This window comes from Phalangium opilio, unplaced genomic scaffold, assembly GCF_054372755.1.
Source record: "Phalangium opilio isolate 3A_F unplaced genomic scaffold, DU_Popi_V2 ptg000246l_1, whole genome shotgun sequence".
NCBI lineage: Eukaryota > Metazoa > Arthropoda > Arachnida > Opiliones > Phalangiidae > Phalangium > Phalangium opilio.
Genome location: NW_028324225.1, coordinates 5,000,140 through 5,019,496, shown reverse-complemented (window position 1 = coordinate 5,019,496; position 19,357 = coordinate 5,000,140). Strand labels below are relative to the sequence as shown.

Sequence of the window (19,357 nt, the reverse complement as noted above, 5' to 3'; positions counted from 1 at the left end):
AAATAGGCTGATAGAGGTGGGATTCGAATCCACGCCCCCGAAGAGACTGGTGCCTAAAACCAGCGCCTTAGACCACTCGGCCACTCTACATGGAAACAAATGTCACCTCAGACTAATAAGCAAAAGCTTCATATTATTAATCCTAGAGAACAAAATAGGCTGATAGAGGTAGGATTCGAATCCACGCCCCCGAAGAGACTGGTGCCTTAAACCGGCGCCTTAGACCACTCGGCCACTGTACCTGGAAACAAACGTCACCTCAGACTAATAAGCAAAAGCTTCATATTATTATTTCTAGGAAACAAAGTAGGCTGATAGATGTGGAATTCGAATCCACGCCCCCGAAGAGACTGGTGCCTAAAACCAGCGCCTTAGACCACTCGGCCACTCTACATGGAAACAAAGGTCACATCAGACTAATAAGCAAAAGCTTCATATTATTAATCCTAGAAAACAAAATAGGCTGATAGAGGTGGGATTCGAATCCACGCCCCCGAAGAGACTGGTGCCTAAAACCAGCGCCTTAGACCACTCGGCCACTCTACATGGAAACAAAGGTCACCTCAGACTAATAAGCAAAAGCTTCATATTATTAATCGTAGAAAACAAAATAGGCTGATAGAGGTGGGATTCGAATCCACGCCCCCGAAGAGACTGGTGCCTTAAACTGGCGCCTTAGACCACTCGGCCACTGTACCTGGAAACAAACGTCACCTCAGTCTAATAATCAAAAGCTTCATATTATTATTTCTAGGAAACAAAATAGGCTGATAGATGTGGAATTCGAATCCACGCCCCCGAAGAGACTGGTGCCTAAAACCAGCGCCTTAGACCACTCGGCCACTCTACATAGAAACAAAGGTCACCTAAGACTAATAAGCAATAGCTTCATATTATTAATCGTAGAAAACAAAATAGGCTGATAGAGGTGGGATTCGAATCCACGCCCCCGAAGAGACTGGTGCCTAAAACCAGCGCCTTAGACCACTCGGCCACTCTACATAGAAATTAAGGTCACCTCAGACTAATAAGCAAAAGCTTCATATTATTAATCCTAGAAAACAAAATAGGCTGATAGAGGTGGGATTCGAATCCACGCCCCCGAAGAGACTGGTGCCTTAAACCGGCGCCTTAGACCACTCGGCCACTCTACCTGGAAACAAAAGTCACCTCAGACTAATAACCAAAAGCTTCATATTATTAATCCTAGAACAGAATGTAAGCTGATAGATGAGGGATTCGAATCCACGCCCCGAAGGGAATGGTGCCTTTAACCAGCGCCTTCGACCACCTGGCCACTCTACCTGGAAACAAAAGTCACCTCAGACTTATAAGCAAAAGCTTCATATTATTAATCCTAGAAAACAAAGTAGGCTGATAGATGTGGGATTCGACCCCACGCCCCGAATGGAATGGTGCCTTAAACAAGCGCCCTGGACCACTCGGCCACTCTACCTGTAAACGAAAGTCACCTCAGACTTATGAGCAAAAGCTTCATATTATTAATCCTAGAAAACAAACTCTGCTGATAGAGGTGGGATTAAAATCCACGCCCCCGAAGAGACTGATGCCTAAAACCAGCGCCTTAGACCACTCGGCCACTCTACCCGGAAACAACAATCACCTCAGACTAATAAGAAAAGCTTCATATTATTAATCCTAGAGAACAAAATAGGCTGATAGAGGTGGGATTCGAATCCACGCCCCCGATGAGACTGGTGCCTTAAACCGGCGCCTTAGACCACTCGGCCACTGTAACTGGAAACAAACGTCACCTCAGACTAATAAGCAAAAGCTTCATATTATTAATCTTAGAATTCAAAATAGGCTGATAGAGGTGGGATTCGAATCCACGCCCCCGAAGAGACTGGTGCCTTAAACTGGCGCCTTAGACCACTCGGCCACTGTACCTGGAAACAAACGTCACCTCAGACTAATAATCAAAAGCTTCATATTATTATTTCTAGGAAACAAAATAGGCTGATAGATGTGGAATTCGAATCCACGCCCCCAAAGAGACTGGTGCCTAAAACCAGCGCCTTAGACCACTCGGCCACTCTACATAGAAACAAAGGTCACCTCAGACTAATAAGCAAAAGCTTCATACTATTAATCCTAGAACAGAATGTAAGCTGATAGATGAGGGATTCGAATCCACGCCCCGAAGGGAAAGGTGCCTTTAACCAGCGCCTTCGACCACCTGGCCACTCTACCTGGAAACAAAAGTCACCTCAGACTTATAAGCAAAAGCTTCATATTTTTAATCCTAGAAAAAAAAGTAGGCTGATAGATGTGGGATTCGACCCCACGCCCCGAATGGAATGGTGCCTTAAACAAGCGCCCTGGACCACTCGGCCACTCTACCTGTAAACAAAAGTCACCTCAGACTTATAAGCAAAAGCTTCATATTATTAATCCTAGAAAACAAACTCTGCTGATAGAGGTGGGATTAAAATCCACGCCCCCGAAGAAACTGATGCCTAAAACCAGCGCCTTAGACCACTCGGCTACTCTACCCGGAAACAAAGGTCACCTCAGACTAATAAGAAAAGCTTCATATTATTAATCCTAGAGAACAAAATAGGCTGATAGAGGTGGGACTCGAATCCACGCCCCCGAAGAGAATGGTGTCTAAAACCAACGCCTTAGACCACTCGGCCACTCTACATGGAAACAAAGGTTCCCTCAGACTAATAAGCAAAAGCTTCATATTATTAATCGTAGAAAACAAAATAGGCTGAAAGAGGTGGTATTCGAATCCACGCCCCCGATGAGACTGGTGCCTTAAACCGGCGCCTTAGACCACTCGGCCACTGTACCTGGAAACAAACGTCACCTCAGACTAATAAGCAAAAGCTTCATATTATTATTTCTAGGAAACAAAGTAGGCTGATAGATGTGGAATTCGAATCCACGCCCCCGAAGAGACTGGTGCCTAAAACCAGCGCCTTAGACCACTCGGCCACTCTACATGGAAACAAAGGTCACATCAGACTAATAAGCAAAAGCTCCATATTATTAATCGTAGAAAACAAAATAGGCTGATAGAGGTGGGATTCGAATCCACGCCCCCGAAGAGACTGGTGCCTTAAACTGGCGCCTTAGACCACTCGGCCACTGTACCTGGAAACAAACGTCACCTCAGACTAATAATCAAAAGCTTCATATTATTATTTCTAGGAAACAAAATAGGCTGATAGATGTGGAATTCGAATCCACGCCCCCAAAAAGACTGGTGCCTAAAACCAGCGCCTTAGACCACTCGGCCACTCTACATAGAAACAAAGGTCACCTCAGACTAATAAGCAAAAGCTTCATATTATTAATCGTAGAAAACAAAATAGGCTGATAGAGGTGGGATTCGAATCCACGCCCCCGAAGAGACTGGTGCCTTAAACCGGCGCCTTAGACCACTCGGCCACTCTACCTGGAAACAAAAGTCACCTCAGACTAATAACCAAAAGCTTCATATTATTAATCCTAGAGCAGAATGTAAGCTGATAGATGAGGGATTCGAATCCACGCCCCGAAGGGAATGGTGCCTTTAACCAGCGCCTTAGACCACTCGGCCACTCTACATGGAAACAAATGTAACCTCAGACTAATAAGCAAAAGCTTCATATTATTAATCGTAGAAAACAAAATAGGCTGATAGAGGTGGGATTCGAATCCACGCCCCCGAAGAGACTGGTGCCTTAAACCGGCGCCTTAGACCACTCGGCCACTGTACCTGGAAACAAACGTCACCTTAGACTAATAAGCGAAAGCTTCATATTATTATTTCTAGGAAACAAAGTAGGCTGATAGATGTGGAATTCGAATCCACGCCCCCGAAGAGACTGGTGCCTAAAACCAGCGCCTTAGACCACTCGGCCACTCTACATGGAAACAAAGGTCACATCAGACTAATAAGCAAAAGCTTCATATTATTAATCCTAGAAAACAAAATAGGCTGATAGAGGTGGGATTCGAATCCACGCCCCCGAAGAGACTGGTGCCTAAAACCAGCGCCTTAGACCACTCGGCCACTCTACATGGAAACAAAGGTCACCTCAGACTAATTGGCAAAAGCTTCATATTATTAATCGTAGAATACAAAATAGGCTGATAGAGGTGCGATTCGAATCCACGCCCCCGAAGAGACTGGTGCCTTAAACTGGCGCCTTAGACCACTCGGCCACTGTACCTGGAAACAAACGTCACCTCAGACTAATAATCAAAAGCTTCATATTATTATTTCTAGGAAACAAAATAGGCTGATAGATGTGGAATTCGAATCCACGCCCCCAAAGAGACTGGTGCCTAAAACCAGCGCCTTAGACCACTCGGCCACTCTACATAGAAACAAAGGTCACCTCAGACTAATAAGCAAAAGCTTCATATTATTAATCCTAGAACAGAATGTAAGCTGATAGATGAGGGATTCGAATCCACGCCCCGAAGGGAAAGGTGCCTTTAACCAGCGCCTTCGACCACCTGGCCACTCTACCTGGAAACAAAAGTCACCTCAGACTTATAAGCAAAAGCTTCATATTTTTAATCCTAGAAAAAAAAGTAGGCTGATAGATGTGGGATTCGACCCCACGCCCCGAATGGAATGGTGCCTTAAACAAGCGCCCTGGACCACTCGGCCACTCTACCTGTAAACAAAAGTCACCTCAGACTTATAAGCAAAAGCTTCATATTATTAATCCTAGAAAACAAACTCTGCTGATAGAGGTGGGATTCGAATCCACGCCCCCGAAGAGACTGGTGCCTTAAACCGGCGCCTTAGACCACTCGGCCACTGTACCTGGAAACAAACGTCACCTTAGACTAATAAGCGAAAGCTTCATATTATTATTTCTAGGAAACAAAGTAGGCTGATAGATGTGGAATTCGAATCCACGCCCCCGAAGAGACTGGTGCCTAAAACCAGCGCCTTAGACCACTCGGCCACTCTACATGGAAACAAAGGTCACATCAGACTAATAAGCAAAAGCTTCATATTATTAATCCTAGAAAACAAAATAGGCTGATAGAGGTGGGATTCGAATCCACGCCCCCGAAGAGACTGGTGCCTAAAACCAGCGCCTTAGACCACTCGGCCACTCTACATGGAAACAAAGGTCACCTCAGACTAATTGGCAAAAGCTTCATATTATTAATCGTAGAATACAAAATAGGCTGATAGAGGTGCGATTCGAATCCACGCCCCCGAAGAGACTGGTGCCTTAAACTGGCGCCTTAGACCACTCGGCCACTGTACCTGGAAACAAACGTCACCTCAGACTAATAATCAAAAGCTTCATATTATTATTTCTAGGAAACAAAATAGGCTGATAGATGTGGAATTCGAATCCACGCCCCCAAAGAGACTGGTGCCTAAAACCAGCGCCTTAGACCACTCGGCCACTCTACATAGAAACAAAGGTCACCTCAGACTAATAAGCAAAAGCTTCATATTATTAATCCTAGAACAGAATGTAAGCTGATAGATGAGGGATTCGAATCCACGCCCCGAAGGGAAAGGTGCCTTTAACCAGCGCCTTCGACCACCTGGCCACTCTACCTGGAAACAAAAGTCACCTCAGACTTATAAGCAAAAGCTTCATATTTTTAATCCTAGAAAAAAAGTAGGCTGATAGATGTGGGATTCGACCCCACGCCCCGAATGGAATGGTGCCTTAAACAAGCGCCCTGGACCACTCGGCCACTCTACCTGTAAACAAAAGTCACCTCAGACTTATAAGCAAAAGCTTCATATTATTAATCCTAGAAAACAAACTCTGCTGATAGAGGTGGGATTAAAATCCACGCCCCCGAAGAGACTGATGCCTAAAACCAGCGCCTTAGACCACTCGGCCACTCTAGCCGGAAACAACAATCACCTCAGACTAATAAGAAAAGCTTCATATTATTAATCCTAGAGAACAAAATAGGCTGATAGAGGTGGGATTCGAATCCACGCCCCCGAAGAGACTGGTGCCTAAAACCAGCGACTTAGACCACTCGGCCACTCTACACGGAAACAAATGTCACCTCAGACTAATAAGCAAAAGCTTCATATTATTAATCCCAGAGAACAAAATAGGCTGATAGAGGTAGGATTCGAATCCACGCCCCCGAAGAGACTGGTGCCTTAAACCGGCGCCCTAGACCACTCGGCCACTGTACCTGGAAACAAACGTCACCTCAGACTAATAAGCAAAAGCTTCATATTATTATTTCTAGGAAACAAAGTAGGCTGATAGATGTGGAATTCGAATCCACGCCCCCGAAGAGACTGGTGCCTAAAACCAGCGCCTTAGACCACTCGGCCACTCTACATGGAAACAAAGGTCACCTCAGACTAATAAGCAAAAGCTTCATATTATTAATCGTAGAAAACAAAATAGGCTGATAGAGGTGGGATTCGAATCCACGCCCCCGAAGAGACTGGTGCCTTAAACCGGCGCCTTAGACCACTCGGCCACTCTACCTGGAAACAAAAGTCACCTCAGACTAATAACCAAAAGCTTCATATTATTAATCCTAGAACAGAATGTAAGCTGATAGATGTGGGATTCGACCCCACGCCCCGAATGGAATGGTGCCTTAAACAAGCGCAATGGACCACTCGGCCACTCTACCTGTAAACAAAAGTCACCTCAGACTTATGAGCAAAAGCTTCATATTATTAATCCTAGAAAACAAACTCTGCTGATAGAGGTGGGATTAAAATCCACGCCCCCGAAGAGACTGATGCCTAAAACCAGCGCCTTAGACCACTCGGCCACTCTACCCGGAAACAACAATCACCTCAGACTAATAAGAAAAGCTTCATATTATTAATCCTAGAGAACAAAATAGGCTGATAGAGGTGGGATTCGAATCCACGCCCCCGAAGAGACTGGTGCCTAAAACCAGCGACTTAGACCACTCGGCCACTCTACATGGAAACAAATGTCACCTCAGACTAATAAGCAAAAGCTTCATATTATTAATCCCAGAGAACAAAATAGGCTGATAGAGGTAGGATTCGAATCCACGCCCCCGAAGAGACTGGTGCCTTAAACCGGCGCCTTAGACCACTCGGCCACTGTACCTGGAAACAAACGTCACCTCAGACTAATAAGCAAAAGCTTCATATTATTATTTCTAGGAAACAAAGTAGGCTGATAGATGTGGAATTCGAATCCACGCCCCCGAAGAGACTGGTGCCTAAAACCAGCGCCTTAGACCACTCGGCCACTCTACATGGAAACAAAGGTCACATCAGACTAATAAGCAAAAGCTTCATATTATTAATCCTAGAAAACAAAATAGGCTGATAGAGGTGGGATTCGAATCCACGCCCCCGAAGAGACTGGTGCCTAAAACCAGCGCCTTAGACCACTCAGCCACTCTACATGGAAACAAAGGTCACCTCAGACTAATAAGCAAAAGCTTCATATTATTAATCGTAGAAAACAAAATAGGCTGATAGAGGTGGGATTCGAATCCACGCCCCCGAAGAGACTGGTGCCTTAAACTGGCGCCTTAGACCACTCGGCCACTGTACCTGGAAACAAACGTCACCTCAGACTAATAATCAAAAGCTTCATATTATTATTTCTAGGAAACAAAATAGGCTGATAGATGTGGAATTCGAATCCACGCCCCCGAAGAGACTGGTGCCTAAAACCAGCGCCTTAGACCACTCGGCCACTCTACATAGAAACAAAGGTCACCTCAGACTAATAAGCAAAAGCTTCATATTATTAATCGTAGAAAACAAAATAGGCTGATAGAGGTGGGATTCGAATCCACGCCCCCGAAGAGACTGGTGCCTTAAACCGGCGCCTTAGACCACTCGGCCACTCTACCTGGAAACAAAAGTCACCTCAGACTAATAACCAAAAGCTTCATATTATTAATCCTAGAACAGAATGTAAGCTGATAGATGAGGGATTCGAATCCACGCCCCGAAGGGAATGGTGCCTTTAACCAGCGCCTTCGACCACCTGGCCACTCTACCTGGAAACAAAAGTCACCTCAGACTTATAAGCAAAAGCTTCATATTATTAATCCTAGAAAACAAAGTAGGCTGATAGATGTGGGATTCGACCCCACGCCCCGAATGGAATGGTGCCATAAACAAGCGCCCTGGACCACTCGGCCACTCTACCTGTAAACAAAAGACACCTCAGACTTATGAGCAAAAGCTTCATATTATTAATCCTAGAAAAAAAACTCTGCTGATAGAGGTGGGATTAAAATCCACGCCCCCGAAGAGACTGATGCCTAAAACCAGCGCCTTAGACCACTCGGCCACTCTACCCGGAAACAACAATCACCTCAGACTAATAAGAAAAGCTTCATATTATTAATCCTAGAGAACAAAATAGGCTGATAGAGGTGGGATTCGAATCCACGTCCCCGAAGAGACTGGTGCCTAAAACCAGCGCCTTAGACCACTCGGCCACTCTACATGGAAACAAATGTCACCTCAGACTAATAAGCAAAAGCTTCATATTATTAATCGTAGAAAACAAAATAGGCTGATAGAGGTGGGATTCGAATCCACGCCCCCGAAGAGACTGGTGCCTTAAACCGGCGCCTTAGACCACTCGGCCACTGTACCTGGAAACAAACGTCACCTTAGACTAATAAGCGAAAGCTTCATATTATTATTTCTAGGAAACAAAGTAGGCTGATAGATGTGGAATTCGAATCCACGCCCCCGAAGAGACTGGTGCCTAAAACCAGCGCCTTAGACCACTCGGCCACTCTACATGGAAACAAAGGTCACATCAGACTAATAAGCAAAAGCTTCATATTATTAATCCTAGAACAGAATGTAAGCTGATAGATGAGGGATTCGAATCCACGCCCCGAAGGGAAAGGTGCCTTTAACCAGCGCCTTCGACCACCTGGCCACTCTACCTGGAAACAAAAGTCACCTCAGACTTATAAGCAAAAGCTTCATATTTTTAATCCTAGAAAAAAAAGTAGGCTGATAGATGTGGGATTCGACCCCACGCCCCGAATGGAATGGTGCCTTAAACAAGCGCCCTGGACCACTCGGCCACTCTACCTGTAAACAAAAGTCACCTCAGACTTATAAGCAAAAGCTTCATATTATTAATCCTAGAAAACAAACTCTGCTGATAGAGGTGGGATTAAAATCCACGCCCCCGAAGAGACTGATGCCTAAAACCAGCGCCTTAGACCACTCGGCCACTCTACCCGGAAACAAAGGTCACCTCAGACTAATAAGAAAAGCTTCATATTATTAATCCTAGAGAACAAAATAGGCTGATAGAGGTGGGACTCGAATCCACGCCCCCGAAGAGACTGGTGCCTAAAACCAACGCCTTAGACCACTCGGCCACTCTACATGGAAACAAAGGTTCCCTCAGACTAATAAGCAAAAGCTTCATATTATTAATCGTAGAAAACAAAATAGGCTGAAAAAGGTGGTATTCGAATCCACGCCCCCGATGAGACTGGTGCCTTAAACCGGCGCCTTAGACCACTCGGCCACTGTACCTGGAAACAAAGGTCACATCAGACTAATAAGCAAAAGCTTCATATTATTGATCCTAGAAAACAAACTCTGCTGATAGAGGTGGGATTAAAATCCACGCCCCCGAAGAGAGTGATGGCTAAAACCAGCGCCTTAGACCACTCGGCCACTCTACCTGGAAACAAAAGTCACCTCAGACTAATAACCAAAAGCTTCATATTATTAATCCTAGAACAGAATGTAAGCTGATAGATGAGGGATTCGAATCCACGCCCCGAAGGGAATGGTGCCTTTAACCAGCGCCTTCGAACACCTGGCAACTCTACCTGGAAACAAAAGTCACCTCAGACTTATAAGCAAAAGTTTCATATTATTAATCCAAGAAAACAAAGTAGGCTGATAGATGTGGGATTCGACCCCACGCCCCGAATGGAATGGTGCCTTAAACAAGCGCCCTGAACCACTCGGCCACTCTACCTGTAAACAAAAGTCTCCTCAGACTTATAAGCAAAAGCTTCATATTATTAATCCTAGAAAACAAACTCTGCTGATAGAGGTGGGATTAAAATCCACGCCCCCGAAGAGACTGATGCCTAAAACCAGCGCCTTAGACCACTCGGCCACTCTACCCGGAAACAACAATCACCACAGACTAATAAGAAAAGCTTCATATTTTTAATCCTAGAGAACAAAATAGGCTGATAGAGGTGGGATTCGAATCCACGCCCCCGAAGAGACTGGTGCCTAAAACCAGCGCCTTAGACCACTCGGCCACTCTACATGGAAACAAAGGTCACCTCAGACTAATAAGCAAAAGCTTCATATTATTAATCGTAGAAAACAAAATAGGCTGATAGAGGTGGGATTCGAATCCACGCCCCCGAAGAGACTGGTGCCTAAAACCGGCGCCTTAGACCACTCGGCCACTGTACCTGGAAACAAACGTCACCTCAGACTAATAATCAAAAGCTTCATATTATTATTTCTAGGAAACAAAATAGGCTGATAGATGTCGAATTCGAATCCACGCCCCCGAAGAGACTGGTGCCTAAAACCAGCGCCTTAGACCACTCGGCCACTCTACATGGAAACAAAGGTCACCTCAGACTAATAAGCAAAAGCTTCATATTATTAATCGTAGAAAGCAAAATAGGCTGATAGAGGTGGGATTCGAATCCACGCCCCCGAAGAGACTGGTGCCTTAAACCGGCGCCTTAGACCACTCGGCCACTACCTGGAAACAAAAGTCACCTCAGACTAATAACCAAAAGCTTCATATTATTAATCCTAGAACAGATGTAAGCTGATAGATGAGGGATTCGAATCCACGCCCCGAAGGGAATGGTGCCTTTAACCAGCGCCTTCGACCACCTGGCCACTCTACCTGGAAACAAAAGTCACCTCAGACTTATAAGCAAAAGCTTCATATTATTAATCCTAGAAAACAAAGTAGGCTGATAGATGTGGGATTCGACCCCACGCCCCGAATGGAATGGTGCCTTAAACAAGCGCCCTGGACCACTCGGCCACTCTACCTGAAAACAAAAGTCACCTCAGACTTATAAGCAAAAGCTTCATATTATTAATCGTAGAAAACAAAATAGGCTGATAGAGGTGGGATTCGAATCCACGCCCCCGAAGAGACTGGTGCCTTAAACCGGCGCCTTAGACCACTCGGCCACTCTACCTGGAAACAAAAGTCACCTCAGACTAATAACCAAAAGCTTCATATTATTAATCCTAGAACAGAATGTAAGCTGATAGATGTGGGATTCGACCCCACGCCCCGAATGGAATGGTGCCTTAAACAAGCGCAATGGACCACTCGGCCACTCTACCTGTAAACAAAAGTCACCTCAGACTTATGAGCAAAAGCTTCATATTATTAATCCTAGAAAACAAACTCTGCTGATAGAGGTGGGATTAAAATCCACGCCCCCGAAGAGACTGATGCCTAAAACCAGCGCCTTAGACCACTCGGCCACTCTACCCGGAAACAACAATCACCTCAGACTAATAAGAAAAGCTTCATATTATTAATCCTAGAGAACAAAATAGGCTGATAGAGGTGGGATTCGAGTCCACGCCCCCGACGAGACTGGTGCCTAAAATCAGCGCCTTAGACCACTCGGCCACTCTACATGGAAACAAAGGTCACCTCAGACTTATAAGCAAAAGCTTCATATTATTAATCCTAGAAAACAAAGTAGGCTGATAGATGTGGGATTCGACCCCACGCCCCGAATGGAATGGTGCCTTAAACAAGCGCCCTGGACCACTCGGCCACTCTACCTGTAAACAAAAGTCACCTCAGACTTATAAGCAAAAGCTTCATATTATTAATCCTAGAAAACAAACTCTGCTGATAGAGGTGGGATTAAAATCCACGCCCCCGAAGAGACTGATGGCTAAAACCAGCGCCTTAGACCACTCGGCCACTCTACCCGGAAACAACAATCACCTCAGACTAATAAGAAAAGCTTCGTATTATTAATCCTAGAGAACAAAATAAGCTCATAGAGGTGGGATTCGAATCCACGCCCCCGAAGAGACTGGTGCCTTAAACCGGCGCCTTAGACCACTCGGCCACTGTACCTGGAAACAAACGTCACCTCAGACTAATAAGAAAAAGCTTCATATTATTATTTCTAGGAAACAAAGTAGGCTGATAGATGTGGAATTCGAATCCACGCCCCCGAAGAGACTGGTGCCTAAAACCAGCGCCTTAGACCACTCGGCCACTCTACATGGAAACAAAGGTCACATCAGACTAATAAGCAAAAGCTTCATATTATTAATCCTAGAAAACAAAATAAGCTGATAGAGGTGGGATTCGAATCCACGCCCCCGAAGAGACTGGTGCCTAAAACCAGCGCCTTAGACCACTCGGCCACTCTACATGGAAACAAAGGTCACCTCAGACTAATAAGCAAAAGCTTCATATTATTAATCGTAGAAAACAAAATAGGCTGATAGAGGTGGGATTCGAATCCACGCCCCCGAAGAGACTGGTGCCTAAAACCAGCGCCTTAGACCACTCGGCCACTCTACATGGAAACAAAGGTCACCTCAGACTAATAAGCAAAAGCTTCATATTATTAATCGTAGAAAACAAAATAGGCTGATAGAGGTGGGATTTGAATCCACGCCCCCGAAGAGACTGGTGCCTTAAACCGGCGCCTTAGACCACTCGGCCACTGTACCTGGAAACAAACGTCACCTCAGACTAATAATCAAAAGCTTCATATTATTATTTCTAGGAAACAAAATAGGCTGATAGATGTCGAATTCGAATCCACGCCCCCGAAGAGACTGGTGCCTAAAACCAGCGCCTTAGACCACTCGGCCACTCTACATGGAAACAAAGGTCACCTCAGACTAATAAGCAAAGGCTTCATATTATTAATCGTAGAAAGCAAAATAGGCTGATAGAGGTGGGATTCGAATCCACGCCCCCGAAGAGACTGGTGCCTTAAACCGGCGCCTTAGACCACTCGGCCACTACCTGGAAACAAAAGTCACCTCAGACTAATAACCAAAAGCTTCATATTATTATTTCTAGGAAACAAAGTAGGCTGATAGATGTGGAATTCGAATCCACGCCCCCGAAGAGACTGGTGCCTAAAACCAGCGCCTTAGACCACTCGGCCACTCTACATGGAAACAAAGGTCACATCAGACTAATAAGCAAAAGCTTCATATTATTAATCCTAGAAAAAAAAATAGGCTGATAGAGGTGGGATTCGAATCCACGCCCCCGAAGAGGCTGGTGCCTAAAACCAGCGCCTTAGACCACTCGGCCACTCTACATGGAAACAAAGGTCACCTCAGACTAATAAGCAAAAGCTTCATATTATTAATCGTAGAAAACAAAATAGGCTGATAGAGGTGGGATTCGAATCCACGCCCCCGAAGAGACTGGTGCCTTAAACTGGCGCCTTAGACCACTCGGCCACTGTACCTGGAAACAAACGTCACCTCAGACTAATAATCAGAAGCTTCATATTATTATTTCTAGGAAACAAAATAGGCTGATAGATGTGGAATTCGAATCCACGCCCCCGAAGAGACTGGTGCCTAAAACCAGCGCCTTAGACCACTCGGCCACTCTACATAGAAACAAAGGTCACCTCAGACTTATAAGCAAAAGCTTCATATTATTAATCGTAGAAAACAAAATAGGCTGATAGAGGTGGGATTCGAATCCACGCCCCCGAAGAGACTGGTGCCTTAAACCGGCGCCTTCGACCACTCGGCCACTCTACCTGGAAACAAAAGTCACCTCAGACTAATAACCAAAAGCTTCATATTATTAATCCTAGAACAGAATGTAAGCTGATAGATGAGGGATTCGAATCCACGCCCCGAAGGGAATGGTGCCTTTAACCAGCGCCTTCGACCACCTGGCCACTCTACCTGGAAACAAAAGTCACCTCAGACTTATAAGCAAAAGCTTCATATTATTAATCCTAGAAAACAATTAGGCTGATAGATGTGGGATTCGACCCCACGCCCCGAATGGAATGGTGCCTTAAACAAGCGCCCTGGACCACTCGGCCACTCTACCTGTAAACAAAAGTCACCTCAGACTTATGAGCAAAAGCTTCATATTATTAATCCTAGAAAACAAACTCTGCTGATAGAGGTGGGATTAAAATCCACGCCCCCGAAGAGACTGGTGCCTTAAACCGGCGCCTTAGACCACTCGGCCACTCTACCTGAAAACAAAAGTCACCTCAGACTTATAAGCAAAAGCTTCATATTATTAATCGTAGAAAACAAAATAGGCTGATAGAGGTGGGATTCGAATCCACGCCCCCGAAGAGACTGGTGCCTTAAACCGGCGCCTTAGACCACTCGGCCACTCTACCTGGAAACAAAAGTCACCTCAGACTAATAACCAAAAGCTTCATATTATTAATCCTAGAACAGAATGTAAGCTGATAGATGTGGGATTCGACCCCACGCCCCGAATGGAATGGTGCCTTAAACAAGCGCAATGGACCACTCGGCCACTCTACCTGTAAACAAAAGTCACCTCAGACTTATGAGCAAAAGCTTCATATTATTAATCCTAGAAAACAAACTCTGCTGATAGAGGTGGGATTAAAATCCACGCCCCCGAAGAGACTGATGCCTAAAACCAGCGCCTTAGACCACTCGGCCACTCTACCCGGAAACAACAATCACCTCAGACTAATAAGAAAAGCTTCATATTATTAATCCTAGAGAACAAAATAGGCTGATAGAGGTGGGATTCGAATCCACGCCCCCGACGAGACTGGTGCCTAAAATCAGCGCCTTAGACCACTCGGCCACTCTACATGGAAACAAAGGTCACCTCAGACTTATAAGCAAAAGCTTCATATTATTAATCCTAGAAAACAAAGTAGGCTGATAGATGTGGGATTCGACCCCACGCCCCGAATGGAATGGTGCCTTAAACAAGCGCCCTGGACCACTCGGCCACTCTACCTGTAAACAAAAGTCACCTCAGACTTATAAGCAAAAGCTTCATATTATTAATCCTAGAAAACAAACTCTGCTGATAGAGGTGGGATTAAAATCCACGCCCCCGAAGAGACTGATGGCTAAAACCAGCGCCTTAGACCACTCGGCCACTCTACCCGGAAACAACAATCACCTCAGACTAATAAGAAAAGCTTCGTATTATTAATCCTAGAGAACAAAATAAGCTCATAGAGGTGGGATTCGAATCCACGCCCCCGAAGAGACTGGTGCCTTAAACCGGCGCCTTAGACCACTCGGCCACTGTACCTGGAAACAAACGTCACCTCAGACTAATAAGAAAAAGCTTCATATTATTATTTCTAGGAAACAAAGTAGGCTGATAGATGTGGAATTCGAATCCACGCCCCCGAAGAGACTGGTGCCTAAAACCAGCGCCTTAGACCACTCGGCCACTCTACATGGAAACAAAGGTCACATCAGACTAATAAGCAAAAGCTTCATATTATTAATCCTAGAAAACAAAATAAGCTGATAGAGGTGGGATTCGAATCCACGCCCCCGAAGAGACTGGTGCCTAAAACCAGCGCCTTAGACCACTCGGCCACTCTACATGGAAACAAAGGTCACCTCAGACTAATAAGCAAAAGCTTCATATTATTAATCGTAGAAAACAAAATAGGCTGATAGAGGTGGGATTCGAATCCACGCCCCCGAAGAGACTGGTGCCTAAAACCAGCGCCTTAGACCACTCGGCCACTCTACATGGAAACAAAGGTCACCTCAGACTAATAAGCAAAAGCTTCATATTATTAATCGTAGAAAACAAAATAGGCTGATAGAGGTGGGATTTGAATCCACGCCCCCGAAGAGACTGGTGCCTTAAACCGGCGCCTTAGACCACTCGGCCACTGTACCTGGAAACAAACGTCACCTCAGACTAATAATCAAAAGCTTCATATTATTATTTCTAGGAAACAAAATAGGCTGATAGATGTCGAATTCGAATCCACGCCCCCGAAGAGACTGGTGCCTAAAACCAGCGCCTTAGACCACTCGGCCACTCTACATGGAAACAAAGGTCACCTCAGACTAATAAGCAAAGGCTTCATATTATTAATCGTAGAAAGCAAAATAGGCTGATAGAGGTGGGATTCGAATCCACGCCCCCGAAGAGACTGGTGCCTTAAACCGGCGCCTTAGACCACTCGGCCACTACCTGGAAACAAAAGTCACCTCAGACTAATAACCAAAAGCTTCATATTATTATTTCTAGGAAACAAAGTAGGCTGATAGATGTGGAATTCGAATCCACGCCCCCGAAGAGACTGGTGCCTAAAACCAGCGCCTTAGACCACTCGGCCACTCTACATGGAAACAAAGGTCACATCAGACTAATAAGCAAAAGCTTCATATTATTAATCCTAGAAAAAAAAATAGGCTGATAGAGGTGGGATTCGAATCCACGCCCCCGAAGAGGCTGGTGCCTAAAACCAGCGCCTTAGACCACTCGGCCACTCTACATGGAAACAAAGGTCACCTCAGACTAATAAGCAAAAGCTTCATATTATTAATCGTAGAAAACAAAATAGGCTGATAGAGGTGGGATTCGAATCCACGCCCCCGAAGAGACTGGTGCCTTAAACTGGCGCCTTAGACCACTCGGCCACTGTACCTGGAAACAAACGTCACCTCAGACTAATAATCAAAAGCTTCATATTATTATTTCTAGGAAACAAAATAGGCTGATAGATGTGGAATTCGAATCCACGCCCCCGAAGAGACTGGTGCCTAAAACCAGCGCCTTAGACCACTCGGCCACTCTACATAGAAACAAAGGTCACCTCAGACTTATAAGCAAAAGCTTCATATTATTAATCGTAGAAAACAAAATAGGCTGATAGAGGTGGGATTCGAATCCACGCCCCCGAAGAGACTGGTGCCTTAAACCGGCGCCTTCGACCACTCGGCCACTCTACCTGGAAACAAAAGTCACCTCAGACTAATAACCAAAAGCTTCATATTATTAATCCTAGAACAGAATGTAAGCTGATAGATGAGGGATTCGAATCCACGCCCCCGAAGAGACTGGTGCCTTAAACCGGCGCCTTCGACCACCTGGCCACTCTACCTGGAAACAAAAGTCACCTCAGACTTATAAGCAAAAGCTTCATATTATTAATCCTAGAAAACAATTAGGCTGATAGATGTGGGATTCGACCCCACGCCCCGAATGGAATGGTGCCTTAAACAAGCGCCCTGGACCACTCGGCCACTCTACCTGTAAACAAAAGTCACCTCAGACTTATGAGCAAAAGCTTCATATTATTAATCCTAGAAAACAAACTCTGCTGATAGAGGTGGGATTAAAATCCACGCCCCCGAAGAGACTGATGCCTAAAACCAGCGCCTTAGACCACTCGGCCACTCTACATGGAAACAAATGTCACCTCAGACTAATAAGCAAAAGCTTCATATTATTAATCGTAGAAAACAAAATAGGCTGATAGAGGTGGGATTCGAATCCACGCCCCCGAAGAAACTGGTGCCTTAAACCGGCGCCTTAGACCACTCGGCCACTGTACCTGGAAACAAACGTCACCTCAGACTAATAAGCAAAAGCTTCATATTATTATTTCTAGGAAACAAAGTAGGCTGATAGATGTGGAATTCGAATCCACGCCCCCGAAGAGACTGGTGCCTAAAACCAGCGCCTTAGACCACTCGGCCACTCTACATGGAAACAAAGGTCACATCAGACTAATAAGCAAAAGCTTCATATTATTAATCCTAGAAAACAAAATAGGCTGATTGAGGTGGGATTCGAATCCACGCCCCCGAAGAGACAGGTGCCTAAAACCAGCGCCTTAGACCACTCGGCCACTCTACATTGAAACAAAGGTCACCTCAGACTAATAAGCAAAAGCTTCATATTATTAATCGTAGAATACAAAATAGGCTGATAGAGGTGGGATTCGAATCCACGCCCCCGAAGAGACTGGTGCCTTAAACTGGCGCCTTAGACCACTCGGCCACTGTACCTGGAAAAAAAAGTCACCTCAGACTAATAATCAATAGCTTCATATTATTATTTCTAGGAAACAAAATAGGCTGATAGATGTGGAATTCGATTCCACGCCCCCGAAGAAACTGGTGCCTAAAACCAGCGCCTTAGACCACTCGGCCACTCTACATAGAAACAAAGGTCACCTCAGACTAATAAGCAAAAGCTTCATATTATTAATCCTAGAACAGAATGTAAGCTGATAGATGAGGGATTCGAATCCACGCCCCGAAGGGAAAGGTGCCTTTAACCAGCGCCTTCGACCACCTGGCCACTCTACCTGGAAACAAAAGTCACCTCAGACTTATAAGCAAAAGCTTCATATTATTAATCCTAGAAAACAAAGTAGGCTGATAGATGTGGGATTCGACCCCACGCCCCGAATGGAATGGTGCCTTAAACAAGCGCCCTGGACCACTCGGCCACTCTACCTGTAAACAAAAGCCACCTCAGACTTATAAGCAAAAGCTTCATATTATTAATCCTAGAAAACAAACTCTGCTGATAGAGGTGGGATTAAAATCCACGCCTCCGAAGAGACTGATGCCTAAAACCAGCGCCTTAGCCCACTCGGCCACTCTACCCGGAAACAACAATCACCTCATACTAATAAGAAAAGCTTCATATTTTTAATCCTAGAGAACAAAATAGGCTGATAGAGGTGGGATTCGAATCCACGCCCCCGAAGAGACTGGTGCCTAAAACCAGCGCCTTAGACCACTTGGCCACTCTACATGGAAACAAAGGTCACCTCAGACTAATAAGCAAAAGCTTCATATTATTAATCGTAGAAAACAAAATAGGCTGATAGAGGTGGGATTCGAATCCACGCCCCCGAAGAGACTGGTGCCTTAAACCGGCGCCTTAGACCACTCGGCCACTCTACCTGGAAACAAAAGTCACCTCAGACTAATAACCAAAAGCTTCATATTATTAATCCTAGAACAGAATGTAAGCTGATAGATGAGGGATTCGGATCCACGCCCCGAAGGGAATGGTGCCTTTAACCAGCGCCTTCGACCACCTGGCCACTCTACCTGGAAACAAAAGTCACCTCAGACTTATAAGCAAAAGCTTCATATTATTAATCCTAGAAAACCAAGTAGGCTGATAGATGTGGGATTCGACCCCACGCCCCGAATGGAATAGTGCCTTAAACAAGCGCCCTGGACCACTCGGCCACTCTACCTGTAAACAAAAGTCACCTCAGACTTATGAGCAAAAGCTTCATATTATTAATCCTAGAAAACAAACTCTGCTGATAGAGGTGGGATTAAAATCCACGCCCCCGAAGAGACTGATGCCTAAAACCAGCGCCTTAGACCACTCGGCCACTCTACCCGGAAACAACAATC

General features: G+C 45.2%; 19 non-coding genes across 19 annotated transcripts; all 19 read right to left on the bottom strand.

Annotated features, from left to right (window-relative positions):
- Window positions 1-8: 8 nt before the first annotated feature.
- On the bottom strand, window positions 9-90 carry TRNAL-UAG (transfer RNA leucine (anticodon UAG)). The gene has a single exon. It is a non-coding gene; the product is annotated as a tRNA-Leu (tRNA).
- A 374-nt stretch (window positions 91-464) lies between these two features.
- TRNAL-UAG (transfer RNA leucine (anticodon UAG)) lies at window positions 465-546 on the bottom strand. Its single transcript has one exon. It is a non-coding gene; the product is annotated as a tRNA-Leu (tRNA).
- A 374-nt stretch (window positions 547-920) lies between these two features.
- Window positions 921-1,002, bottom strand: TRNAL-UAG (transfer RNA leucine (anticodon UAG)). The gene has a single exon. It is a non-coding gene; the product is annotated as a tRNA-Leu (tRNA).
- A 70-nt stretch (window positions 1,003-1,072) lies between these two features.
- TRNAL-AAG (transfer RNA leucine (anticodon AAG)) lies at window positions 1,073-1,154 on the bottom strand. Its single transcript has one exon. It is a non-coding gene; the product is annotated as a tRNA-Leu (tRNA).
- Window positions 1,155-3,346: 2,192 nt separating this feature from the next.
- TRNAL-AAG (transfer RNA leucine (anticodon AAG)) lies at window positions 3,347-3,428 on the bottom strand. The gene has a single exon. It is a non-coding gene; the product is annotated as a tRNA-Leu (tRNA).
- A 525-nt stretch (window positions 3,429-3,953) lies between these two features.
- On the bottom strand, window positions 3,954-4,035 carry TRNAL-UAG (transfer RNA leucine (anticodon UAG)). Its single transcript has one exon. It is a non-coding gene; the product is annotated as a tRNA-Leu (tRNA).
- Window positions 4,036-5,015: 980 nt separating this feature from the next.
- Window positions 5,016-5,097, bottom strand: TRNAL-UAG (transfer RNA leucine (anticodon UAG)). The gene has a single exon. It is a non-coding gene; the product is annotated as a tRNA-Leu (tRNA).
- Window positions 5,098-6,379: 1,282 nt separating this feature from the next.
- TRNAL-AAG (transfer RNA leucine (anticodon AAG)) lies at window positions 6,380-6,461 on the bottom strand. Its single transcript has one exon. It is a non-coding gene; the product is annotated as a tRNA-Leu (tRNA).
- A 1,284-nt stretch (window positions 6,462-7,745) lies between these two features.
- Window positions 7,746-7,827, bottom strand: TRNAL-AAG (transfer RNA leucine (anticodon AAG)). Its single transcript has one exon. It is a non-coding gene; the product is annotated as a tRNA-Leu (tRNA).
- A 2,341-nt stretch (window positions 7,828-10,168) lies between these two features.
- TRNAL-UAG (transfer RNA leucine (anticodon UAG)) lies at window positions 10,169-10,250 on the bottom strand. The gene has a single exon. It is a non-coding gene; the product is annotated as a tRNA-Leu (tRNA).
- Window positions 10,251-11,075: 825 nt separating this feature from the next.
- TRNAL-AAG (transfer RNA leucine (anticodon AAG)) lies at window positions 11,076-11,157 on the bottom strand. The gene has a single exon. It is a non-coding gene; the product is annotated as a tRNA-Leu (tRNA).
- A 1,130-nt stretch (window positions 11,158-12,287) lies between these two features.
- TRNAL-UAG (transfer RNA leucine (anticodon UAG)) lies at window positions 12,288-12,369 on the bottom strand. The gene has a single exon. It is a non-coding gene; the product is annotated as a tRNA-Leu (tRNA).
- Window positions 12,370-12,439: 70 nt separating this feature from the next.
- On the bottom strand, window positions 12,440-12,521 carry TRNAL-UAG (transfer RNA leucine (anticodon UAG)). Its single transcript has one exon. It is a non-coding gene; the product is annotated as a tRNA-Leu (tRNA).
- A 1,132-nt stretch (window positions 12,522-13,653) lies between these two features.
- On the bottom strand, window positions 13,654-13,735 carry TRNAL-AAG (transfer RNA leucine (anticodon AAG)). The gene has a single exon. It is a non-coding gene; the product is annotated as a tRNA-Leu (tRNA).
- Window positions 13,736-14,258: 523 nt separating this feature from the next.
- On the bottom strand, window positions 14,259-14,340 carry TRNAL-AAG (transfer RNA leucine (anticodon AAG)). Its single transcript has one exon. It is a non-coding gene; the product is annotated as a tRNA-Leu (tRNA).
- Window positions 14,341-15,470: 1,130 nt separating this feature from the next.
- On the bottom strand, window positions 15,471-15,552 carry TRNAL-UAG (transfer RNA leucine (anticodon UAG)). Its single transcript has one exon. It is a non-coding gene; the product is annotated as a tRNA-Leu (tRNA).
- Window positions 15,553-15,622: 70 nt separating this feature from the next.
- Window positions 15,623-15,704, bottom strand: TRNAL-UAG (transfer RNA leucine (anticodon UAG)). Its single transcript has one exon. It is a non-coding gene; the product is annotated as a tRNA-Leu (tRNA).
- A 1,132-nt stretch (window positions 15,705-16,836) lies between these two features.
- Window positions 16,837-16,918, bottom strand: TRNAL-AAG (transfer RNA leucine (anticodon AAG)). Its single transcript has one exon. It is a non-coding gene; the product is annotated as a tRNA-Leu (tRNA).
- Window positions 16,919-18,807: 1,889 nt separating this feature from the next.
- On the bottom strand, window positions 18,808-18,889 carry TRNAL-AAG (transfer RNA leucine (anticodon AAG)). Its single transcript has one exon. It is a non-coding gene; the product is annotated as a tRNA-Leu (tRNA).
- Between the last annotated feature and the right edge of the window lie 468 nt (window positions 18,890-19,357).